Genomic DNA, 27,867 nt, shown 5'->3' on the forward strand with positions numbered 1-27,867 from the left:
TTTTTTTTTTTTTTTTTTTTTAAATTCAAGCTACAGGTTGAATTTTGAGTTCAGTACATTAATATAGATTACTTAAGTCCGAGAAAAATATTTTTGAATGGCTGTGAGACACTGAAATCGAATAGTCAGACATATTATGATAATATGGAAGAGCCAGAGTCTGACCACATAGATTTAGAGCATGAGGAATACAATTTTGCAGGAGCAAAATTAATTCAATTCCTGCCAGTCAGCATTCTTAAGAGTCCCATTGTAATGAACGTTTGCCACGGATGTGCAGCCTTCATCCTTAAGGATAATTTATGTAGTTTGGGAAGGAACAGGAAGACCTTGTCAGCCTTATCAAAGACCTTTGAGCTCATCTCTTTACATCTTAACCAGTCAGTGTGTATGACAGCATGTGGAAAAATGTCAGACACAATTTATGCATAAGATGAAGAGACAGATAATCTAAAAAATACATTAAAATTACTTGAGATATTTAGTGGAGAGATTAAATATTATTCTATTGTTTTTTGGTTTTATTTTCTATTCTTCTTTTTTATTATTGTTATTTTGCTCTTCTTTAGGCAAATATTTCAATACATCCTTTGCGTTCACATCCAGTTTTGATGGTGCCTTCCTGTTTTAGACCTGAATTCTCCCAACAGTTATTTTGTATGCTGCCTACTAAAGAACTGAGTATAAAGAACTGGGGGCCACAAAATATTTTTAATCTTACAATTCTGTTACCCTTGCATTTCTTACTTAATCATTATAATTTCCTCAGGCCTTCTACCTAATAACTAACTGATCATGTTTTACTTCCCTCTCATCCTTACACTTTTTCTTTCTTTCTTCTGCAAAATGACTCCTTTTACCCATTTTATAACAATAAATCTTGATAGGTTTGCAAGCATTTCATGATGTTTCTTTTAGAACATCCTTGTCTTGTCTACTCTCTAGCTACATGCCCTTGAGAGAATGTAAATGAAGGACTGGCAATAGTACTGTATTTGTAATGTAGAGACAACCTCTCCTGGGCATTTTCATAAGAATTTCCCTCAATGCACATGCTTTTCTTTTTTTTCCCTATTTTTTCTTCTCCTTTATCGTCACGGAACACAGGACTGCTGCCTTTTTCCACCCCATATATGTCACCCTTTTCCAGATTTCCCTGTTTGGGGTCTTCCCAGACATAACCAGTGGTTACCTGTTTCTTCCAGACTCACACTGTGTTTTCTGACTTTTGCTACAGGCAGGTTACTTCACTTGGTCTCTCAGCAAATGCTATGCTGTATCTCTAGACTCTACTGCATACACCTAAGGGCAGATAAGAGCAGAAGCATCAATCTGTTTCATACCATGCAGGTATGAGAAGCCTGTTAAGCTGCAGGCGGTGTGCACAGGCAAGGGAGAATCTGTTAATGACATCTCCCCAAAGGTATCTAAAAGCTGCCTGGAAACAGAAAAGAAGAGAGAAGAGGACACACAGCTAAAAAAAAATCTTAAGAACTGAGCTTGATTTTGATCACTGTATAATAACTAGACCACTGTATGATTTATTGGTTAGGTAAACTGTATACCTGTATACACTTAACACTGATATGTATCCATCTATGATGTTAGATATAAAGGCTAGGATTCATATCACCTAGGTTTAGCCTTCCAAAGAAGCTAAGGAAATAGTCTGAGCTACTCATCTAAGCTGTTTCTATCCTGAATGAGGAGAAAAAACAAATTATTTATCCCAAAGAGGTTAGACACCTATCTTACCATGAAATCAACAGCTCTCTGAAAACTGCAATTTATTTCCATTAAAGGAAGTCTAAATAAAAGCTGACATTTAAAGCATGCAGCTGATTTCCTGTTCAGGTCTTTCAATTCTGTTTCAGGTCACCCAATTCTACCAGAGCAGAGCATCAGTGTATATAAAATTAATTGTTTATTAATACTTCAGAAAATTTGCATTAATGTTTTTACAGTTCTAACTTTAAACAGATCATAGATTTCACAAATCAAAAGTGCTATGATTTGCTGAAAGACAAAGAGTATTGGGAAAGAAGTGTTAAAAGTAGAGACAGATTGTTCTGGAAAGAACATGATGGCTCATGTACTACAGATAATAAGATTATAAAATCATAGTTTGGGTTGGAGGGGACCTTTAAAGGTCATCTAGTCCAACTCCCCCTGCAATGAGCAGGGAAATCTTCAACTAGATCAGGTTGTTCAGAGCCCTGTCCAACCTGACCTTGAATGTGTTCAGGGATGGGACATGTACCACCTCTCTGGGCAACATGTTCCAGTGTCTCAATACTCTCTCATAAAAAATTTCTTCCTTATACCTAGCTGAAATCTACCCTCTTTTAGTTTAAAACCATTACTTCCTGTCTACCTCAACAGACCCTTCTAAAACATTACTCTTCATCTTTCTTATAAGCCCCATTTAAGTACTGAAACACTGCAATAAGGTCTCCCTGGAGCCTTCTCTTCTCCAGGCTGAACAACCCCCAACTCTCTCAGCCTGTCCTCAAAGGAAAGGTGTTCCACCTCATTTTTGTGGCCCTCCTCTGGACCCTCTCAACAGATTTATGTCCTTCTTATGTTGGGAGCTCCAGAGTTGGACACAGGTGGGGTCTCAAGAGAACAGAGTAGAGGGGCAGAATCACCTCCCTCGACCTACTGGCCACACTTCTTTTAATGCAGCCCAGGATACAGATGGCCTTCTGGGCTGTGAGTGCACATTGTCAACTCATGTCCAGCTTTTCATCCACCAGTACCCCAAAGTCCTTCTCAGCAGCACTACTCTCAATCCCTTCATCCCCCATCCTGCGCTGATACTGGGGGTTGCCCCAAGCCAGATGCATGACCCTGCACATGGCCTTGTTGAACCTCATGAGGCTCACACTGGCCCACTTCTTGAGCCTGTCCAGATCCCTCTGGATGGCATCCTGTCCCTTAGGCATGTCAACTGCACCACTCAGATTGGTTTCATCTGCAAACTTGCTGAGGGTGCACTCGATCCCACTGTCTATGTCATTGATGAAGATATTGAACAGTACTGGCCCCAGTACACACCCCTGGGGACACCACTTGTCACCAGCCTCCATCTGGACATAGAGCTGTTGACCACTACCCTCTGGATGCAACCATCCAACCAATTCCTCATCCACTGAAAAATTCACCCATCAATCCATCTGTCTCCAATTTAGAGAGAAAAGTACGGTGGGGGACCACAACAAAGGCTATAGAAAAATCCAGATAGACAACATCCATAGGTCTTTGTCCACTGATGTAGTCACTCCATCACAGAAAACCACACGGTTGGTTAGGCAAGGCTTGCCCTTGGTGAAGCCATGATGCCGTCACAAATCACCTCTGTGTCCTCTGTGTGCCTTAGAATAGCTTCTAGCAGGATCTGTTTCATGATCTTCCCAGACACAGAGGTGAGGCTGACAGGTTGGTAGTTCCCAGGGTCCTCCTTTCTACCCTAACAGTGGGTGCAAGTTTTTCTTTTTCCAGTTGCTAGGGTCTCCACCTGACTGACATGACTTTTCAAATATCAGGGGGAGTATTTTAGCAATGACATCAGCAAATTCTCTCAGGACTCAAGGCCAGGTTGAATGTGGCTTTGAATAACCTGGTCTAGTAGAAGATGTCCCTGCCCATGGTGGGGCAGTTGGAATTAGATGATCTTTGAGGTCCCTTCCAACCCAAACCATTCTATGATTCCCACAGAACCACATAATAATAGACTGGGCCCATCTGTTTCTTCCAGTGTCACTGCCTGCAACTGGAAGGAGAGAGGAAAAAATTCCAGATTCCCTTACCATCCATCCCAAGGCCCTGAAGTCTCTTTTGATAGCCCTTGGACTATGCGTTGCGGCTTTGTCACCACTCACATGGAGGACCAGTAATGGGTAATAGTCCAAGGGCTGTACCAGGCTAGGAAGGTTCCTAGTGATGTCCCCGACGCAGTCCCCATGGAGGCAGCAGACTTCCTTAAGAGGAGTGTCTGCCCAGCATATCGGCCCCTCTGCCCTTTCTCCTTTCCTTTTCTTCCTTGTGGAGGTGGTCACGATATGGGGGTTAGACCTTTCTGACCTTGGCAACACCTTTGGTGAAGATGGACCACCATCCACATCATCCACTGACCGGCCTTCCACATCCAGAGCCTCGTACCTGTTGCACAAAGGCACCTGGGAAGGCAGGGTGCGCAAGGGTGGGATTTGCCTGATACCCCAGGGGGAACTCCATTCACTGATGTCCTTAAGTTACTGCCTTCAGCCTGCTGGGGGGAGGAGGCAGGATCCCCTTGAGCTTGTGTGGTTGGGGGTGTTTTTTTGTTGTGGTTGTTTTTTTGTTGTTGTTTTTCTTTTTCTTTTTTTTTTTTTCTAGTGGCCATTCCTGTTTCTGTCTCAGGGAGGGCAGAATATGGTTCTCTCAGGCTCTCTGATGCTCCTTAACCTTTCTACTTCCTCTTGTAGCTCTGCCACCAGGCGGAGCAGATCAACCACCTGGTCACACCTCACACAGCTGTTCTCACTACTGCCATTCATTACCAGGAAAAGGCTCTGCTGTGCCCTGTAGCCCAAGACCTGGAAGGCTGCATGTTTTTGTGGGAGCTCCATCTGTTTTGCTACGTCTGTTTTGCTGAGTGCAGAGGACAATAATCCACATTAAGGTTTGATTTCTTTTACCATTCAAACTAAAATGAATCTGGAAAAGAAATACTTCTTTGGGCAAAAGTGGCATTTCTGGAGTAAGTTTTATGAACTCTTTTTAGGGATTTTGTGTTGTTTTGTTTTTTAAATTTATTGTGAACTAAAACACAGGATTTAATGTTTTTACCTATTTTGTGGAACAGCTACTGAATTTAATCTTACTAGCTGATTAACAGTTACTTAGTCATACATCTAATTCCAGAGATAACATTGGAAAACCAGAGCAGTAGATTCAGGAGCAATATGAAGCTTCAAGAACTTCTAAAGGCATGTTAAGAACTGACTTCAAACAGTATTTTCTTCGCTTTTTTGCTTGCTGGCAGACTGTGTGTGGAAATAGCAGAGTTCTGTGATACTCCTATAAAGATTGCAACAATGTAAGCAGTTTGGAAAGAGTTACATCTAGAACAAAGATCAGATGGGTATATATAACAAGAAATCTATTTTTGTGTTCTTTCCTTTCAAAGAAAAGAGAAAAAAAGTATAGTTGAGCATTTTGTGCTCAACAGTATTTATTTCAGTATCTTAAAATAAATATGTAAGTAATGTAAAGTAAAATTTAAATAGTGAGCAAATTATAATTGGCATTTAAATTCAGTACATGCATGAGCATAATATATAACTATCAAAAACAATGTTTCCTAATTACCCAGGAGTCCAGAGTGGACTGTTTACTTAATTTACTTTTAATCACTTTATTTTGTATTTTCTCAGCTGTATATGCAAATGACATACACAATGTCACCTCTGGCATAAATGTGGGTGAAAGAAGGAAAACTATTAATTGATCTTTAGGCAGAATTGATTCACCCAAAGCACTAGGCTTTAATTTGAGTCTATGCAGAGAAATAAAATGAAACTCCAATGAGCAGTCAGTCTAGATGTTTTCACATGCAGATGGAAATCATAAAAAGCAAGCTGAATCCTTTTGACTATGGTTATACAGTTCTGAAATAAATGGAGAACCTGGGGCTAGATTAAAGAAAAGATAGAGGCATACCGAGTATATTTAGAATAAGAAAAAAATCTACAATGATGCAAAAAAAAAATCTTTCTAAAATGTTACACTTAAACAAAAACTAAAAAAAATTCTTAACAACACATAACACAAATGTATTATCAGAAAAGAAAGAGTCAGTCTCATTGGCAATTTGAGAAATAACTACCCAAATACAGAAAAAGTAGTTTATGTATACATGGTAAATATATTGTAGAAACTTGGTGCCTTATCCTAAGGAGAACCTAATTTATTTTATTTAGTATAAAAGTTTAAAAGTATATATAATATATATACTTAAAAAGTATAAAAATTTATTTAGTATAAAAAGAAAAATTTCATCCCTTTTTCTGCCTTTCTTCTTCTTGCTTTGCTTAGGAATGAAACTGTTTGCACAGCACAGAGACTAATTGATCCTGTAGGTCCTTGTGGAATATCAGTAATGTTTAAAAATTTTTCTGTTGAATATGCGTTTGAGAAAGACTGTATAAATCAAGACAAATGAGTTCTCCTGGTGGAAAAAAAAAGTGTTATGTTGAAGATTACAATGATCAATTACTTTTCTTATTGTGGTGTAAATATAACTAACCCACCCCATCCCCCCAGTATATGTAGAAACCCACATTCAGATCATATTCTTATTTTGGACCACACTTAGGCATGTGTTAAGTCAGAATGAAATTACATCATGGCTTTAGTGCTAACCATGAGTTACCTCCAGAATAATGACTTTATTACAGGTCTGTATGCATTTACTTTTTCCCCAGGAAATTTATTTTTTTGAAAGCTAAAAAAAAAAAAGTGGTTTAATCCCTAATTATAAATTGTTATTAATATATTTTAGCTGAACATAGCCTCATAGAGGCTGTAGCAAACAAGTCATGCAGAAAAATGTGTATTAAACTGTGATGAAAAGTTTTAGATAAGCCAAGCTTAGTAATATCTGTTTTCACCATTGACAGGATTTTAAACTCCTTTATAAGCAATCAAAACCTAAATAAATGCTTATAATGACGTTTAACTATTTTCATATGTATTTTAGCTGAAGGGAAATATTATGAAATAGTGAAGACTTTTCTAAAGAAAAGTTTGACAACCTAAAACTTGGTCAGGTTTAGTATGTTTTACTGTTAAGAAACAGAGAAACAGTTTAGTAAACTACCAATTACTTAATAGAGCTTTGAGAATGTCAGCTGGACTCACCTTGAAATTTGCTAAGAAATATGTGGGAAATAAGAAAATGATACATACCATTGGAAGGAGTAACTCTGCTGATAGGGTCCTTGGGGTTATAGTAGACAGAAAACAATGTAGCCTTAATTCCAGCAGTCTGAAACTAAAAAGAAGAGGACAGTGCAGCATAAGTAGTAGATAAAATGACAGAGCTCTTTGCAAACTATTTAATGGGACCAAAATCATAATCTGTGGAATGTATTCAGCAGTACTTGAAACACATCAGGAGACCAGACTAAAAGCAGCTTAATTGTCATTAAGTGCTGAAATGATCGTGATTTACAAAGGAGAGACTAATCTCAATTGTGGTTTATACACATAAATGCACGTAGATGTGTGTGTGCATTTCTGTGTATAAGTGTGCATGAATATGTCCCTCTCAGAAGGAAACAGGACAGGCCAAAGACCAATAACCCATCTCTGAACAGTCTTGTGAATTGTGGCTTTAGCTTGTCTATAATAAAGGAGAGATATTAATTTGGACAGTCGTCTTAGCTGTTTTTCTTAATTCTGTTTTTTTTTTTTTTTTATCAGAAGATTATGGCCTTGCTAGGAGAAAAAAAAAAAAAGTATTAGAGGACTGTCAGGTATCTCAGCATGCTCTTTAACTTTAATGATCTCAAGACAGTTGACATAATGAGTTCTTTGACATGCTCACTTAGAGCCGATGGTATCACTCTATCTTTTTTGTCTTTGCTTATTTACTCAAAAAAAAAAAAATCCAGTTATATTTTTATTCCTTGTAGTAAAAAAATGTTTTAAAGAGGAAAAATATCAGGATAATGATTAAAACAGAAGCTGACTGAATTTATCCCCTCAGTCAAATTAAGATGTTTCATAACCTAAAGAACATGCAAAGTCCTACACCTGTTTTAGGGCAATCCCCAATACCAGTACAGACTGGGGGATGAATGGATTGAGATTAGCCATGTGGCTAGGTATTGGAAGATGAAAAATTAGATATGAGATGATAATGTGCGCTTGCAGCCCAAAAAGCCAATCGTATCCTGGGTTGTGTAAAAAGAAGTGTGGTCAGCAGCTCAAGGAAGGGGATTCTTGCCCTCTACTCTGCTCCTGTGAGACCCCACTTGGAGTACTGCATCCAGCTTGGGTATCCCTAGTACAAAAGAGATGTGAAACTATTAGAGTGGGTCCAGAGGAGGGCCACAAAGATGATCAGAGGGCTGGAGCACTCCTCCTATGAAGACAGGCTGAGAAAGTTGGGGTTATAAGAAGAGAAGGCCTTGGGGAAGCCTAACTGTGGCTTTCCAGTACTTAAAGGGGGCTTATAAGAAAGATGGAGAGAGATTTTTTTACCAAGATCTGTAGTGACAGGACAAGGTTTTAAACTAAAAGATGTAGATTTACATTTAGACACAAGGAAGACATTCCTTACTAATGAGGGTAGGGAGACACTGGAACAGGTTTCCCAGTTTGGTTGTGGACATTCCATCATTAGAAGTGTTCAAGGTCATGCTGGATGGGGTTTGAGCAACCTTATCTAGTGAAAGATGTCCCTGCCCATGGCTGAAGATTGGACTAGATCTCTAAAGATCCTTTCCAACCCAAACCATTCTATGAAACTGTCATTTTAGCATTAGCATTTCCCATGTCACTATTATTTTCTACAACATTTTTTCCCAAAGCAGATATATTTTATTACATAATGTGCTGGTCAAGGTAATACTTGCAAACTCTTATGACATTTTAAAAAAAATGCACAGATTTTCCATGACTGTGTACAATTTTGCACTTTTATCATTAGACTAGCCTAAATCACATAGTGTCTTTTGTCTGACAAATCTTGTTCAGATAGAATGTATCTCCAAGACAGCTGATTTACTCACTTGCCAATATCAGTGCTCATTTTAAATCCCCTGCTAAATATATTTACTGTGAATGTAATATTTCAGGTTCAAAACTTTTTTTTTTTTGTATTATTTAGTTTCTACGATGGTATATTTACAGACCAAGCGATGCTTTGTGTCTTCAGTCTAGTAGGTATGTTCTGTCCTATTGCTCCCTTGCTGACAGCTGCAGCAAGCCTGGCAAGCAATTACAGAGCACATTTAATGAAAATAATTATCAGTAGTTGTAGACATGCAGTATCTGACAGAGCAGCAGCATGAATGCTCATTATGGGATTCCCTGACACATGCAAGGTCTGCTACTTCCAAACTGTTTCAAGCACTTGAAAAAATAATATCTAATTTTACATATACTCAGTAAATATTTTTTTCTAGTTTTCCTCAGTTTCTGTATTCACCTGGGCTGACTCTACCTTGTACCAATTTACAGATTCACTCCTCTCTCAGATTGACTTTTTTTCTATAGGATTTCAAGAACAATAGAGAAATTTATTTTGAAATATTTATTTTAGCCTGAAATCTGAATTAGGAATAAGTGCAATGGAGTCACAGAACTATACCTCTTTGTGCACCCAAGAGACATGCTGCTCTGGCAGTTGTTCAAGATTCTATAGTAAATGAGGTTACTTTTTACAATCACTTTCATCTTTGCCTACTTATTGGTGTAGAAATTAGAAAGTCAATAACGAATGAGGCAGAGAATTGTGGGACCAGGAAAGCTATCATGGCAACATTGGAAATTCAAACAGGCACGACTCGTATATAAAGAATCATAGACACAAAAGTTCTCACACAGAACTTTTTGCTCATGGACTGTCAAGCTGACCTGTACGTGTTAAGCAAAGCCAACACACTACAGTACTATTAAGCTTCTGCATTTACATGTTCATACTGACTCTCTATAGTCCGTTTGATTTGTTTTATTAATGGCACATATTACAGTATTGCTCACTGCTTTATACATCAGTGCCTGCAACTTTTAGATATCTAACAGGGTAAGCTTCAAGGTGTCCAGAAACAGGATAGCTTTTTGCACAAAGTATATACCAGTAGATTTCCTGCTGAAAGCAGTTTATCACATATGACTGGTAAAGCCAATTGGATCAGTTTCAAATCTCTCAAATAATATATTCTTCATTATATACTAAACTTTGTTTGATTGCAATGAAAAATGTTAAAAACCACTTGCATTTAGCTAAAATTGCAATGAACCCCAAACATAATGTCAACATTGGTTGTAGTTGGATAATTTCCTGCTATAGAGCAGGTTTCTTGATTTACAGAAAATGTCCGTTTTTCACCTTTAACACTGAAGATCTTTAGTGTAGCAAAACCTTTGAAGACTTGTTACAGCCTTGGATTTGCAAGTTTGAGAAATGTATATCCATTCTGTAGCTTTTGTATGCCACATTTCCTGGCTTTATAGAATTGTGCATTATCAAGAGCAATGTTTCAAACCTGGTTGTGTTTCCTGGTTACCTTATAACGATTTGCTGGCCTTAAGAACTTAACAAAATCATATTCAGTGCTGAATGCTCAGACAAATATTGCCCACTTATTATCTTGGAGAAGATGAAGGTGTTGATTCAAGTATACCTAATTTATAGCAGCCTCAATGGAAATGTCTGCACAAATCACCTTGATGTAATTTTAGCTCATATTAGATTTTAGCTTTAAAATATCTCATTTAAAGAATGTTTGTTAGCTGAATAGCTTGTGCTAGTCCAGGGATTAGCAAGCCTGGAAACTTTCTAGATGCAGGATGAAAATACGAGCAATTTGCCGTGCTCAGTGTTGTGTCTGATCACAAGTTGATTACATAGGGTAACACTGTCCTGGTTATGTCTTTATGCGTTTCAATTTCATGAATAATGGTTGAAAACCTTTCTGTGAAGCATACCATGTAATAGGTCTCTGTAGAGCTGTGTGCAGTGTGACAATATCTTTTATTTTCCTTTACTTTTGGCATTAGGAAGAACTGAACTGAGTCATTTGCACTAGTAGCAGATTCCCCATTAGATTTGTGTTAGACTGTGTGCCTATTGAGTGTTTCAGACATCATTTTAGTGGCCAGGAAGTGGTCCAGGAGGACAGTTTTCCAATGTGTATGAGGCTGGCAAAATCAAAGCGTTCATTAGTCCAAGCTTTTCACTGGAGTAGGCGTTGACACTGTTTGCCTTTTCTTTGTCATTGCAAAATATTTGTGTTATGTATCTCATATGGCTATTGATAGAGGACAGCTGTATGGAAAATAAAAAAATTAAAAAAAATTTCAGAGATTCCTATCAGGAAACAAGATTTTCCAATTCTGAAGGCATTGATGCTAAAAACATACAGCCAACACACAACACTTTGGGGTCAACACAGTTCCAAAACAAATCTGTCTGTCTCTCTGCTTTTCTATATTTCTATGAGGGATTCAGAGATAGCTGGTGACAACAGCAGTACAAGGTCATCATATCTGCCATGATCTCTCTGTGAAAGGCTTTCAAAGCCTCTCCAAGCGAAACATTTCCACGTAACTGATTTTATTTGTGATGGGTTTATCCTGTTCCTGTAGAAAATATTTATAATTACATAAGCTTTTTCATGTTTTCAAAGTCATATTTATTTCCTCATGCATGTCTTATGCATGGGGAATCTCATGTATCATATTGCACCTAATTACTTCAGCAAACATCAGTACTGTGCATTTAGAACATTTTTAGACACAGAAGAAAGAAAATGGTTGTGATGCAAGTTAAGTGGAAAAATACATTCTACCTCATACGCTGTTTCTTTTAGACTAGCATAAATGTCTTGGAGGTCAGGAAAACCAATTAGCAAGAGGTTAGTGTGGGCTCCCACAAAATAACTTTCCTTTAATCTCCTGTCAATGCAAAATATTTTGTCAAATTATTCAATGAATCAAGTAAAAAGTAAGTTGTCTAAAATTCTAATAGTCTGGATTTTCAAGATAATTGGTATGATAACGGATGTTATTAGTCATTATTTTGTCTTTTTTTGCATCACTGTTGCACTAAACTGTTTCAATATTAAGGTAAAATATGTAATTTAAAATCATTTAAAATGCTTATTTATCAAGACTAACTTCACCTGTATATACCAAATGCTGAAGTCAGGAATAAGATCTTTAGCTAACCATCAAAGATATATTATCAATTTGTAAATTGTTGTACAGCTTTTCTTACACTGACAGGTTGTGGCTATTACATAACCTCAGTAAAGTTGAACAGATGAATCATAACTGATGTTCCAAGAGAAGGATTTTTCTTAGTATTAAGTATTTCCTTGCTTTTTAGGAATAGAAGAAGAAAATTCTGAGTGAAATTAGTGTAAGAATAAGTAATTATGTTATAATTCCTATATATTTTTGCTTTTCAGAGGCAACCTGATTCACAATTATCTGACATATATTACAAAAAAAACATATACCTCCAGATTTCTTTTACAATGTTGTAGGCATTATCACTAAAGCATTAACCACAGTGGTGGCAGACTCTGAATTCAGTCTTTCTTAAACATCACTGACGCCATTTTACTATTTAGCTATTAGTAGACTGTTTCACACTCATTCATCATTTTCATAAAACAGATTTAATTCAGATTTTATTACAAGGATGTATTTTGCCACTGCACACAACCAAAAAATACAAATAATCATAAGATATTATGTGAAAGTTTAACATGATGACTCATACTTCATATACTTTATAGCTTGGCATATACAGAGACATTTAAAGTACTATGTTTTCAGTGATTTATTTTCAACTGTATTCTTCAAAAAGTGGAGGAGAAAACTCCTCCTCCTTTCCTGAGGAGAAAACTCTTACTATCCTGTTCCTCTGGAAAATGTTTCAGGATATTCTTCCCTTATCAATGAAGACAGGGTTTATTGGGGAACTTGATAGACACAAAAAAGGTAGAAATGGACTAATGAAGCAGTTTCTCTTCACCTGTAGGAAATTTCATCTTTGATCAATTTTTTCCATTCTGGATAATCATAATTGCTTCAGCAACCCACAGTAGCTTCAGGTAGATATTTTGATTATTTTGAAGACAAAGATCAATTAAACTGACATAAAAAATAATTGGTGAAAAAGAGAAGCACAAAATTATTTTTGTAATCGCTGGAGCTTATTAGTGTCATATTGTACTATATTTTAGTGTCATATTGTACTATATTTTGTTGAACTCAAGTTAGACTGTTGTTTTCTTCTTAGGATACAGAGTCAAAGATACAAAAAGTGCAGTTGATAAAAAAGAAATGTATCATAGAATTTATGTTGCAAAACATTCTTCTTGTAATGTTTCACCTTCCCAGAAGAATTACTGCAATCTAGTCCTTGTTCAAATAATCAGAATAGTTAAAAACTCTTGGTGGATCTGACTAAATACTGTCATTTATCCTGGAAAGTTATCATGGACTACTTCTGAGCCAAATTTTGTCTGAGGAGTTCTGCAATACTATATTGTTTGACCTTACTTTTTATTTCTCCCATGTGTCAAACCTTAGGGGCAGGGAAACACTTCAAAAAGTTCCTAAACTGGAAGATGTCCAACTCAGATGTGATGTATGACTATCAGAGCCTCCAGCTCCATTCATAGCAAATCCAAAATTTTAAATTGCTGTTAAATACAGATTAAACTAGTTTAATTTTATCTCTGAATGGATATGGAACATCATATATGTGAATTATATCTGAAGGCAGCTTCTGAACCTACCCTTTCTCAATTGTTGCTTACCATCATTGATGAACAATGGACTGTGAGCATCTAAGTGGACTTTTGTTTGTCCTAAAATGAACTAAAAGTTCTACACAGAAGTGTTTGATATTGTTTCTTGTTTCTTCTGATACCATTCCATCCACTTACATCCTATTATTCTGTGCCCTTGATAGGTTTAATGCATGTGAACATGTCCAGAACAGGTGCAATTTCAAAATATTAGCTTAAATGTTGTCAACAAAATTCAATGCAATGTATTTTTATGTATTAGAGTCTTATTATATTTTTATTATATACTATCCTTTTGTACAGATATCATTTTATCTATAAATTATTTATTTTATTATATAATCTTTGCAGCTGAAAGAAATGAAATACATATTTAGGTAAAATTCATATGTACCCAAAACCTGAAAAGATGTTGGTCATTTGAGCAATGATCTGTTGTATATTTGTATACTGCATATATGTGTTAATAGCATTTCTTCATCTGCCCTGCTAAAAGAACCAAGGCTTACAAAAGACTATATTTTACTGAAAGTTGAGCTGTTTATACAGTTTTTTGATTCATGTAAAGCTAAATTTTATCTTCTCAGCTTGTCTATTTTCTCAATAGAAAAGCTTTCTAACAATTGCCTTCTTTTTTCTCTTAATTTTAAGTATGTATTTGCTCTGATATTACATTTCACATATTATCTTTGACTTAAAGGGTTTCACAGAATAGGATATGTGTTATGCTTGAGGGTATAAGGTCATTACACAATTACAATGAGTTTTGGTGAACTGACTGTATTCTTTCCTTGAGGCATACACCCTGAAACCATACATCCTGAAAATGGTATTCACTTATAATTTTTTTTTTTTTTTTACCAGAATTAGTTAATGAGGACATTACTTCAAATTTAAAGAGAAGCATGCATAAACTAACCAAGATGTCTAAAAATTATTCTTCTGTGTCAGGATTTCTTTAAAAAGGCTCAAAACCAAACTGCATAATTTCTTTCTCAGCAAAGTGATTTTTAAGGCGACCATCGCTACTTTTACTTTCGCTTCTGAAAGGCAATCATATCTTCACCCTCTAGTAGACTCTTAAACTCCCAATTTGAACTATCGTGAAGTAGATCAAATTTCAAACCAAAGGAAAAAACCTATCAGGAATTCTGCTGAAGATATGCTTATAAAAACAAAAAAACTTTGGTTATGTCTTGGAAATGCTTCTAGATTACAATAATTTGTTTAGCTGTTCTCCTAAGAATAATATCTAAAGAGTATTACAGTGAATCAGAGTACAGGGACGTAGATAAGAATTGAGCAATGTAACGCTGACTGTGAGGAAAGCAGATCTAAGGGAGAAAAAAAAGAGAAGTGTTTTCTCATGCAATGTACAGTGTTTTTAAAACTTAATTACAAATTCATATCAAAAATAGAGAAGTGAATTTCCTTGAGGACAGGAGCTCTAGACTTAGGGAAGCCATAAGTATTTATTTATTTATTTATAATCTACTTTTTATTTACTGCACGCTTTGTCAGTTTTTTCAACAGAACGTTTACCTCTTGATTTTCCCTCTGTCTGCTCAGCCTCCCACTCCCTCAGTTCTCTAAGTCAGGTTTAGTTTGCTGGCTGCTGTCCTGGAATGTTACTGTAAATCTTACTTTCTCTCTACTAAAAGTAAGGAAAATCAGTAAGATCCTCCATCATAAATGTCTGAGCGTGCTATCATTTTAATGTTCTTGAAAAAATATTAATTTCAGAATATTTTTCCTAAAAAAAATTCAATTTTGATTTTATCATTTTTTTCAAAACTCTTGAATTTTTTGTTAACTCTGTGATCATTTCTCCTTGCATTTTCCAGATTTAAATAGAAATAAAATAATAAAAATTGTTTATTAGAGGAAAAATGTAGTAACATTAAAGAAATTAGTAGTATTAAACAAAACCACAGGGAAAATCTAGATGACAAACACCAAGTTTTGGAATGAATTATCTTTTCTTTGTAGTATTTAATCATAAAATCATGATATTAAGTTTTTGATGTAGATAAAACTATTCATAACAGTGCAGAGAAAGAGCATTTCAGTGTTTTTAGATGGAAAATACCTTGTAATTAAGAGAATGAATTTCATTCAGAGACCTTATCTAAAAAATTAATTATCATGTCTGTTCTTTCATTGACAGAATTTATGTATTGTTCTTACTAACATTAATAAAAGCAGATGTACACATAAGACAATGGGCTCTTATCAAGCACTACTTTATCATAGATGCAGAATGACTTTGTTTCCTGTAAATATGAATTAAAAAATACTAAATATGAGTTAAGAGGTTAGAATTATATAAAGAGGCCACAGATTATTGGGGGGAAAAAAATATATTTAAAACCCTAGTCTAAAAGAGTCTGAGGTGTTAAGACGATTGAGTTTGACAGCAGTAAATAAAATATCAAGGATCTCTAATAAGCCTATTAACTTATCAGTCTCATTGTATGGCTGAGGAGTGATGAACACAGAGCTTTCACTTTAGAAAGAGTGAGACTGAGTGTGAACAATGAAGTAAGGTTATTTGATGTGATCATTATTGATGAAAATAACTGAATACAAAATATATACATTTACTGGGAAATATCTAGTTATCCTTAAGAAACTTTTTAATGAAGTGAGAAAGACAAAAGAGCTCTCCAAAAGCTGTTAAAAAGAATAGTGTTTTCTTTAATGCCTACTTTAGTACTCTCTTAGATTAAGTTTACCATCAGTAAACAGATTAGTAGATTAAGTTAAAAATATATTGAGACTAAAATGTTTTGTACAGAAAAAGTAAAATGCTTCTATTTATTTAAAAGATACATTCATGTCTTGTTAGATGAAAGCAAAAGTAGAGAAATATCATAGATATTAGCCTGAAGAAAGAAAAAAAAAAAGTCAAAGATTGTTTAGGAATTTTCCACACGGAGAAAGATAATTAAAATATGCTAAACAGTAATATCTTTTCCTTATAAAAAAAGACTAGTTATGGCACTGAGCTAATGAAAGGGTGATAAAAGCTAATTTTGAATGAAACCATGCATGAAAGAAGGATGTTTGTGTTCTTCATGAAGTGATGGAAAAGAACATTAAAACATCTCCTTGAGCTGAATAAGACATTTTGTATTACTTTGTCCTCCAATCCTTGATTTAACAGCATTCTTTACTTGCATAAACCAACAAAAATGCAGGCAACTAATATGATAGAAAACAAATTAAGTTTCTACAACAGGATCCAGACCAAGCAACTTTCCAGTTCACAAGTTAATATAGATTAAATACATCATGATTAGATGAAATTATGACACAGGGAGCATATTTAAACTATTTTATTCTTTAAAATATTTTAGTGGGGGTATTAAAATGCTGTTATCACTGAAGATGTTAACAGTATCTGCAGATAATCTTGTTTACCTTCTAGAAGAAAGAAAATTAACTAATCTCACAAAAATACAAAGAAGAAAATTATTTATATTCTTTATTGAAATTATTTACTCCCTCTTATCCAATATGATATCATAGAATATTTTGGATTGGAAGGGATCTATGCAGGTCATCTAGTCCAACATCCCCTGCAGTGAGCAGGGACTTCTTCAACTAGATCAGGTTGCTCAGAGCCCCATCCAACTTGAGCTTGAATGTTTCCAGGGATGGAGCATCTACCACCTCTCTGGGCAACCTGTTCCAGTGTTTCACCACCCTCATTGTGAAAAATTTCTTCCTTATATCTAATCTAAATCTACCCTCTTTTATTTTAAAACCATTACCCCTTGTTTTATTGCAATTGGATAAATTAACCTTTATGGTAGGATTCACCTAATCTAAATTCATATGTCTTTACATTAAACCAGGATTCATTCTACTCAATGCTAGTGGTTGGATTCATTGCATCTTCTACAAGTAAGAAATAAGTATTTTAGATAGTTTCCCCTCCCACTCTATGAGATGTAGATTTGTTTAACCAGTGTGTCCTCTAGATGCTGACTTGAGGATGAAATGAATCGGTCCCTGGCCAGATGGACTGTATCAGGTGTATCTCCACTGATTGTAATGAGGACCCAGACAGAAACCTCAGAAGCAGATATTTTCTGTCCAGAAGCCTAGGACTTACTCCAAATGAATGCATGCCAAAATATTGTAAAGCTAAGCATTTAATCTAAGATTGTATAGGCTCCTTATAGACACTATAGAGAGCTAAGTTAATGCCACTTTGAGGATATATGAAACAAGACTCTAGATAATTAGCTCTGACTGGTCACTTTATCTTTCAGATAACTGTACTTAGTATTAATTAAAGCATTTAATTATATTCTCATATGGTTATATGATTATCTGCTTATATTGTACACTTACCGGACTTGTTATTATTCTAAGAAATAAAGTATATAGTGCCTTCCAAGGGGAGAATGACTTTAACAACCCAGTTCTTACTGGAGATCTCAATAGCAAAAAGTAAATGGAAAGGAAGGGAAGGAAGGAAGAAGAAACTAGTATTTATTGGTCAATTTTTTTTTTCTTATTTTCTCTCACAAGAAAACAGACTAATTATTAACTGTGATCATTCTCATTTTTTATAGCTGTGGTATCTCTTCCCAAGAGCACAGACAGAAAATCCAGATTGCTTACACAATGGAATGTGCGTCCCTTAATTGGCTTCATGGGAGGAAAAAAAAAAGTATATTCACTGCCTGTTTTTCTTCTTTCTAATTATGGATTATTTTTCATACTCAGGTTTACTTTTCTCAACAGCCAAGACATAAACACTTCTAAAAAATCACCAATAGGAATTCTTCTTCCTTTCACTCAGAATCCATTCTTGCATGATGCTCAAAGTTATTGACCCCATCTTCTAAGTATAAACGGAATCTACCTCTTGGGTAGCAAGAGAAAATCAATGACCTCCAGACTTCCTAACAGGGTTATATTCTCCTTTGGAATCTTCATAGAAACATAGCTTTAAAACTTAAACTTGCAAAATCCTAAGAGAGATATTTTATTGGACAAGATATACATTTTCTCTGATGTCTAGGGAAAAAATGCTATAATCTGTGTCATAAAATAGGGACAGTATAGAAGTTCTAAAGTGATTTATTTAGGCAAATAGCTTTACCTTTCTGAGTGCTTTTCCACCTCAAAAGAATCATCTCTAAGTCAGATGAAGTTAAATGCAAAGTAATTCCTAGCATAGAAAACTAAGAATTGTATGATTATAAAACAAATAGAAGAATGATCAGTGCTTTCCAGTCAGTACGTTTTTGATTGAACAACAGAAATATTTTTATTTTACATCTGACAACTTCTTATCAGAGCAACTTACAGAAGTTCATTTGCTGCTGCAATTATAAGTGATCACAGGGGCTTACTATGAGAAGTATCAGACAAGGTGAATAATAAATGGTGCTTGTTGCCCTGACTCTAATAAACACTTGCTCTCAGGTTTCATATTCCAGCCATACTGACAATTACATTGTTCTTATGTCACAAAGATCCGCAGAAATCAAAATCAAATCCAAGAAAATGCGCTAAAGCACATTTCTGTAGAAATTCATCATTCAAACTGAAAGGCCAAATGTTCATTTTGGAGAAACTGGGATGAAAATTGCTTTCCAAAGTTTTCAGCTTCTCATAACAGACAGATACACAAGATATATAATTGTATGGACCAAAACAGAATTGAAAGTACTCAACTCATTTTGGGTGATAATACAATGCTTAGTTTTCCTCTAGGCCCAAAATCCACTTGGATTTTGGCAGGACACACACACAGAATCCTGAATGCTGATGACTTACAGTGATGCAACAGATTTAGTATTGGAATGAGACAGCAAAATATTCTGGAGCTATTCTCTTTCATCTCATTGCTTAACATGAATATAAAAAGTTGATTCTTGGTAATCTGTATCATCTATATGTGTAAGATTTATTTACTTATGTATTTTTGCTTTTCACAGTGTTGTTTAAGCCTATTTCTTTAATGTAAGCCTATTCTTTTGATTTCAGCCTATTCCTTTGAATTTTTTTGTGCTGCTTACTCACCCCATCTCATCATCAAAAGGCCAGTACTTTTGCCTTCACTTCTAGGTCTAGAGTTATAGGGGTTTATTTTACTTGCCATATTCAACTGTCACTGAATTTAAATTATTGTCCACCTAGACCTATTACTGCAGTACGCACAGCAGATCATTAGCAATTCATTGTAGAGTCAATTAACATTGACATCTAATAATCCCTCTATACAGTAATTGCATTTTCAATATACCCTACGGGACACACATTTCCAGTTTGAAGAGCGTGCTTAGTAGCTCCACTGAAGGAAACATAATTTGTTGCCTTTAGATCTGTTTTTTTTTTTCTTTTTTCTTTTTTTTTTAAATTGAAGTAAGAACAATTGGAAATGAATTATTGCTTTCCAATTTTAGACTCATCCCACTGCTAACAGGTTTCAAAGACTGCAATTTAGATGCTAAATTTCACAAAGCTGAAACTGTGAAGGCTAAAATTGACAGCAATCTACCTTTCACTTTACTTATTGTTGACCATAATTGATTTTGATTTGGGGTCTTACTGCAGCATTGGCCATAACTGACCCTACGAATTGTTCGGATCACCTGTAATATTCTCCTTTGACCTCTTAAAAACAGTAATTTTCCCTGTCCAAAGTCTTTTTCTCCTGTAGAACCAGCATTCAGTTACAACAGTGAAGTTAAACCATCTCTCATTTAAACTGAATCTGAACTCTCTCCTGGTCTAGTTTTAAATCATGTGGAAGGTGCATATTCAGATACAGAGGATCTTGTCTTTTGAATCTAGTCTTTCTTCTGAGTGCCCAAGATTCAGCTGTGTGAGAGACAGCTGTGTGCTTGGCTCCTGCCACATTACAGAGTTAGAAAGCTGGGGTCAGGAGCCAGAGGTAGTTGTGGAACATGAGCATATAAAATATCCATAGTTATCTGTTATGTATTTATATAGCTCTCTGCTCATTTGTTTGAGAAATGTACCACTTCATACAAGAGTTCTGTTTTTTAATGTTTGCAGCGGATAGGTAAAAATTAATAATTTTCTTCAGAAAGAGATTTTTCAGTTAAATTCTTGTTTAGTGAGAACTCCTGAAGTGTCATTAACCATATCTGCCAATAAAACATGCATTAACTTGGCACCTCCACTCAAATTCCCAATCTACTGCACAATTAGCTAAAAAAGTACTAGTCCTAGATCTCTTACAAGAAAAAATTCTTTATTGTAGACAAGTAGAGAAAAGACTAAGGGGTTCAGATGTCCTGAATACTCTACTGTTAGCAACTTAACATTCTTCCTCAGCAAAGCTGCGATCCCATGGCCTGTTGTACTAGGTTTGACTGGGACAGAGTTAATTTTCTTCATAGTACCTCATGCAGTGCTATGTTTTAGATTGCTGATGAAAAGAGTATTGAAAACACAGGGATCTTTTAGTTATTGCTGAACAGTGCTAAAAACAGCACCAATGCCTTTTCTGTTTCTCATGCTGCTCTGCTAACAAGTTGGCTGGGGGCACATAAGAAACTGGGAGAGTGCACAGCTGGGACACCTGACCCCAACTGACCAAAAGGGTGTCCCAGACTATACGACATTGTACTCATCAATAAAATCTGGGGGAAAGAAGGATGAATGGGTGATGTTTGAAGTTATGGTGTTTGTATTTCCCAAGTAACAATTATGACATGATGAAGCCCTGCTTTCCCAGAGATGGCTAAACATCTGCCTGCCGATGGGAAGTAGTGAATGGATTCCTCATTTTGCTTTGCTCGTGAACACAGACTTTTCTTTACCTATCAAACTGTCTTTATCTCAACCCATGGCTTTTCTCACTTTTACTCTTCTAATTCTCTCCCCCATCCCAATGCAGAGGAGCAAGCGAGGATGGGAAGTAGTGAATGGATTCCTCATTTTGCTTTGCTCGTGAACACAGACTTTTCTTTACCTATCAAACTGTCTTTATCTCAACCCATGGCTTTTCTCACTTTTACTCTTCTAATTCTCTCCCCCATCCCAATGCAGAGGAGCAAGCGAGGATCTGCGTGACATTGCCTTCGTACTGAGGTTAAACAACAACACCTATGCTTTAGTGAACAAAACCCATAAGGGCTACAGAGACAATCTCCCCCATTTTATTCCTAATACAGAGATTTTTTTATATCAGTAAGATCCAGTCTTAAAAACTCCAGAGGCATAAAAGAGATTTGGGAAGTGAATTTTGGGCTTTCTCTCATTATCCAGCAGGAAACACTGGAGGACCTCCCCTCTGGAAGCAAGACTGTCACTGTCTCATAGGTATCAATGACTTTAATTTCCACTTTCAGCATGGGTAATATTCTGATTTTTCAGTCTGGGCTCCTAGCAAGTACAAGAAGATAAGTTGATTGCACTGTTCCTTGCTTGAACAATTCTACTCAGACTCCTACAGAATAAGCAACTGGATGGGTGGAAATGTCCATGGACTACATATGATCTGCTCACTGCAGATGGACTATGCTGACTTATGTTACATAACTTCTTCATTTACAATATGAAGTAAGCATGGCCTAGACTTTTTTTTTTTTCTGGTAAAATATGGCTGAGCAACAAAACAACAAAGTTTTCTTATTAGGAGTACTGTTTACAGGCACATTGCTTTTGCCAGTATCCATTTAAAATCTCTTTGTATTTCTCAGATTCCAAAAGTGATGGGATAGTATTCACTTTCCCCTTAAATCTTAAAATTCTTTTTAGGTGGTTTTAATCTGACTCACTCTGAGTCTGTGTAGCACAGTAACTCATAGCATTCTAAATATGATTTCCTTTGAATATGAAAGCCTTGGGGAACCAAAAAAAAAAAAAAACCAACCCAAAACTAACCTCATCTGGCTCACTGATCTCTACAGAAATGCTCTGCAGGGTTTCTGTAATTGTAAGTATATACACTGAACATTTTAAATAACAGTTCAGAGTCTAGGTAGCTAGCTGGTTAAATTGAGCTAGCATAGAGTCTCCCTCCATGGAAATATTCAAAAGCCATTGGGACATGGACCCAAGCAGCTTGCTCTAGTAGCACTGCTTGAGAAGGTGGGGGTTGGATCAGATGACCTCCAAAGGTCCCTTCCAGCCTCAACCATTCTGTGATTCTATGATAAAAATTAAATATTAATGACGCTGTTCTCATATGACAGACAATAGTGTTCTTCCTGCAAGTGGCACTAATATTTCCTGTCTTGGGGGTGGGTGGGAAGCAGGGTTCTTATCCTCAGTAAAACAAATGATTTCTAGTACTCATAACAATGAACTTTGATCTAATTGCATAACCATTACTCCAAGTAATTACACAGTAACAAGAAAAACCTATGTATGCTTTAAATGGCACACATTCCTCAAAGTGTTGTCCTTAATTGCACAGAGCATGACAGAGAATATAGGTAATGTAGTGAAATTGTCCTATTTTCTCTGGAATCACTCTTCTAGCTGCAGACATTAAAAAAAAAAAAAAGAAAATCTGTTTTTTCTTTAATGCTTACATTTCACTTTCTTCAAAGCTAGGCTAGGGGCATTTTCCCTATGTCTGAGAACAGTAAAGGTGGATGACATACATTGTCTTTTTGTATTTAGCTTTGTTAGCTACAGAGAATTTCAGCATGTTCTTCATTCCCGATTCAGATTATTCCCAGAAGCTATTAATTTTTCTCTTTTGTTGTATCCAGAAGTAGATACATTTCTGGGGTTAACAAAACAATTTCAGTCTGCCCTTACACACATATAGACATACTGGTATACAAACATACTGAAGAATTGTTAAGAAGGTTTTCTGTCTTCCATTTAAGTATTTTTTTGTTGCTGTTTTTATAATGGATTCTGAAGGAACTCTGTTCATTTCAAAAAAATTTTGAGGCATCTCAATTACTGTATATGAGAACAAATGTACTCTCTAACAGAGGAAAATATTTAAGCAAAATGCTGGAAGCTACAGATGGACACATTTAAATTTGCAACTATTAGAACATTTAAACAGTGAAAATTATTAATCCCAGAGGGAAAAGCTGAAGACCCAGGAGCATCATTGATGTACAGGCTGATCCAGAATTAGAAAAACAGTGCAAAGTCACATGAATTGTGTGGAGTCATCCGCAGTGATATAGAATCATAGAATCATAGAATGATTTAGGTTGGAAGGGACCTTAAATAAAGATCATGGAATTCCAACCCTCCTGCCATGGGCAGGGTCAGCTTCTGCTAGACCAGGTTGCTCGAAGCCTCATCTAACCTGGTCACAAACACTATTAGGAATTATTAATAGGGGAAGACAAGGACTGCTCCCTGCAACCGCGTCCAAAATTGCCGCAGTATTTTTAGTACTTTTTTGGCTTATGTTCCCTCCTGAATTTCCGCAGTACTCCTGTTCACTTCCCTTTTCACTGAATTTATGTGAAGTATGTGAAGTATGTGAAGATTCACTGGGGTAAAGCTAAAGCCCTCTAAGTGTCCTCCCCAAAGAGCAGCAGTTCTCTAGATGTTTCTATGTTTCAATCAAAAGTAAGAATCAGTTCAAAAACATGCTTGAATCCCCTACTTCAAACAGGAAAATGTGCCTGACTGGTGAGGGTTGTGGAACTCAAAAATATCTTCCTATGAAGTCCCAGAAGCATTGCACTGCTGGCCCCACACTTGTGATGAAGCACCTTTTGTACTGGTTCAGATATATCATTTTAGGTACCTGTGCTGTTCAGTACAACAGAACTTAGATGGCATTAAAGAGCCAGCTAAATTTCCAGTGTCCACACCAGATGTTGGCCTTAAAATCCAAAAATACAAGTACTCAGTTCTCTGTCATGGAGTAGATGGAAGGAGGCACAGAAAACTGCTGTGTTATAAACTGCCCAATTTCTACAGTGAACAGATGTTTAATTGGTAGTAACATTATTTCAGCTATTAAATTACAGAAACGTGATCCTTCATCTCATCCTCCAAGGACACTCAGTACCTGTGCGCTGAGGCAGTCTCCTTTGGTGTTTATATTTAAGTGAAGAACAATGGCCTTCACTGCGTATCAGTGCTCCTCATTAACAGCAAAGGAAATCCAAAGCAAGGTTATAATCTTAATATATTTTCAATAGAAAACATTTTCTGTTTTGTTTTGGGTATTTTTAGGATTCTATAATCTTCATGATATTTTGGACTGTGAGGACAGATAATAAAACTGCTATCTTGAATACAATAGATTATTAAAATATCTAGTAAATCAAGTAGCATCTCAAAGTTTTGTAAACATTAGAATTTTAGTCTTACATTAAAGGAAACTCTCAATTTACATTCTATTAATATAAAATCCAAACATTTATTCCAGTCTAACAATTTCATTCTTGCAGACGAGGAATACAACTGTATCTGTTCTTTCTGAAAGATAAAAGACAGTGTCTCTAAACTGACCTACAATGGTGATTTCAGAGCACTGAACTGGGAGAGACATGGTATAGCTACACAGAACTGGAATACAAATTCCTTTTTTTTTTTTCACTTCTGTTGAAAATTATTTAACTGATCTATGTGTAACATGTTTTACCATATAGTTTACCTTTCTTTCATGGTATCATAATTTGACATGTACCCAACTTTCAAATATGTGTTACTGAAATATGTATTATACCTGTTACAAATACATTGGAGATTATCAATTCCTGAAAACTCTTGTGCTCCCAATAAAGAAATAACTCTTAAGCAAAAATATACATCCTTTGCTACTTAGGGCACTCAAGAACACATATTCGTACGTCATGCAAAGTCTGATCTTGTTCTTGTGCAAGCAACTGATGTTCTTTGGATTTAGAGCCACTGGATAAACTCTCAGCCTAGTCCATATTATTCACATTCATGAACTCCTGTAAATAGTTGGTAGGAAAAAAATACATACATATATTTTTTGCAACACAAGTGGAAGTACACACCAATAGCAGGGGACTGACACATCTTCCTTTATTGTGGTGGAAATAGCAACAACAAATCATCTGCAGAACATCTCAAATTGCTCCTTGCAAAGTTGATATTTTTATTATCATTTCTAGGAAATAATTTTGAAGCTATCAACCTGTCAATTGACAGCATAACTTGAATATGCATTGCTGTATAAGATTCTTTGTGTATAAAGTTCCTGTTAAATACTCTTGATACTGCCGAGTGAAACCAAGATTTACATAAGATTCAGGAAGAAATCCACTCTCTAAAATTTGATGCAAGCTGCAAAGCCAGGATTTGACAGAGCTGTTCGTAGTTGCTGCAAAGCCAGGATTTGACAGAGCTGTTCATAGTTGCCCAAGTGAAAACAACATTGCATGTATAAGTCTTAATGAATCCTTACAATAGCTAAAAATATGGCTTTTATCTATACTCTAAGAATAAATTAAAATTAATACTACATGTCCAAATGCTGAGATATTAGGCGTTATTGTAGGGTTTTCTTCTGTAGACACATCTGTTACAGACTTGTGTACCTCTCACCACTGTCCACCCAGTCTCAAGTAGAGATTTTGTCATTGGATAGACAAATATTATGATTTGTGCCTCATGTTCCACCTTTATGTGAAAAGTGATATTGTCATCTCTGTCTTAAAGGTATAATTGTAGTCACCAATATGAAGAATCAGACTGAGATACTACTCTTGCAGTGTTGAATGTCAGGGTAATCATTCATCTGTCTGAAATTGACTTCCATAAAGACACTGAACATCATGTTTTTCTCATTAGTACTTTCCTCAATCGAAATGAAACTATTAACAAATCTGGCCATGTGATAAACAAAATTTTAACGTTGTCACGGTTTAGCCTCTGAGGGCAACAAAGAACCAGGAAGCTGCTCTCCCCCACAGCCAGGAGGGGGGGAATCGGAAGAAGGCGGCAAAACTCGTGTGGTGGAACAAAGGCAGTTTAACGGAACAGCAAAGGGAAGGAGAAAAGAAAATAACAATGACAGAGGAACATACAAACACGATTACGACACCACCACTCACCGACAGGACCCGGAACGCCCCAGCCTGCTCCTAAGCGGCAACTTTTTGCTTCCTCCTCCGGTCAGCCCCGGGCTAAAGACCGGGCACGGCCGGTGGGATGAAATACCTGGGGCCCTGCCGAGAATTAACCCTACGCCCGCCGGAACCAGGACAAACAGGTACTTGTAATTTTGCTTTGTAATATACAGGGTCATTACCAATAATTGTTTCCTCAGAGTAACGTGGAATAAGAAGTGTTGCAAACAGATTAAGCCTAGTGTTAAAATCCTTCCATTCTAAAGGTATTTGCTACAAGAGAAAGTTGATACAAAATGGGATACAAAAGTACTTGCAGGGTGGCCTACAGGAGAGACTATCAGGGAGCATAGTGATAGGACAAGGGGTAATGGCTGCAAATCGAAAGAGGGGAGATTTAGATTAAATACTAGGAAGAAATTCTTTGTGAGGGTGGCGAGACACTGGAACAGGTTGCCCAGAGAAGCTGTGGATGCCCCATGCCTGGAAGTGTTCAAGGCCAAGCTGGATGGGGCTTTGAGCAACCTGGTCTGGTGGGAGATGTCCCTGCCCATGGCAAGGGGGTTGGATTACATGATCTCTAAGGTCCCTTCAACTCTAACCATTCTATCATAAAAAAAAAAACAGTATATGTTTTATATATATTATATATATAATGCTTATACATACACATTATCCATGACATTTACATAGTCAGGGATGATATCATTTTTCTAGCCATTGGGCCCCCAAGCTTTTACTTAGTCTGAATTGCTACTGAAAAAATATTTTCTTCATTGAATGCTCCCTTTGATTACATAAAAAAAAAAGAAAAACACCTTGTAGACTAAGACCCACAATTTTGGTCATTATGATGTATCAAAAAATATTTACAAATCAAATAATCTTTACTTTGTTTCCAGTAGCATGCTTACTGTTTCCAATACCCTTTGATTAGATTGGTTTAATTAATTATATGCTAGTATCTGCATATCTGAATACAAATTAGCAATGTTCTGTATAATTTAGAAGTCAAATGATCAAAACAAACTGTCTGGTTTCTGTGGCACATGGTATTTTGCATTGCTATTAATAAACAATATATTGTGGATAATTTGAAGTCATATTTCCTCTTTGTTAGTAGTTGACCTGTGCCTTACACTGATAGGTCTACTCTAAACTGAGGAAAAGCAATTGGTAACAAAGAATGGAATTGAAACATTAACTTTCCTTCTGACAGACATGTCATTTTTTTTGTCAGAAAACAGTACTTAGTCATTAATTTCCCACTAATGAAACCAAAAGGGTGTAATTTCTCCATT

General features: G+C 36.0%; 1 long non-coding RNA gene across 1 annotated transcript in view; it reads right to left on the reverse strand.

Moving 5' to 3' along the window:
* The window catches only part of LOC106901650, a 47,291-nt gene extending 20,657 nt beyond the window's left edge, over nt 1-26,634 (reverse strand). Inside the window, exons 1-2 of the long non-coding RNA XR_001414343.1 lie at nt 26,552-26,634; nt 6,952-7,036 (exon numbers count right to left, since the gene is read on the reverse strand). This is a non-coding gene — a long non-coding RNA (uncharacterized LOC106901650). The remainder of the gene's footprint in view (nt 1-6,951; nt 7,037-26,551) is intronic.
* Between the last annotated feature and the right edge of the window lie 1,233 nt (nt 26,635-27,867).

The sequence above is a fragment of the Calidris pugnax genome, unplaced genomic scaffold (assembly GCF_001431845.1).
Source record: "Calidris pugnax isolate Ruff unplaced genomic scaffold, ASM143184v1 scaffold219, whole genome shotgun sequence".
In the NCBI taxonomy this organism is placed as follows: domain Eukaryota; kingdom Metazoa; phylum Chordata; class Aves; order Charadriiformes; family Scolopacidae; genus Calidris; species Calidris pugnax.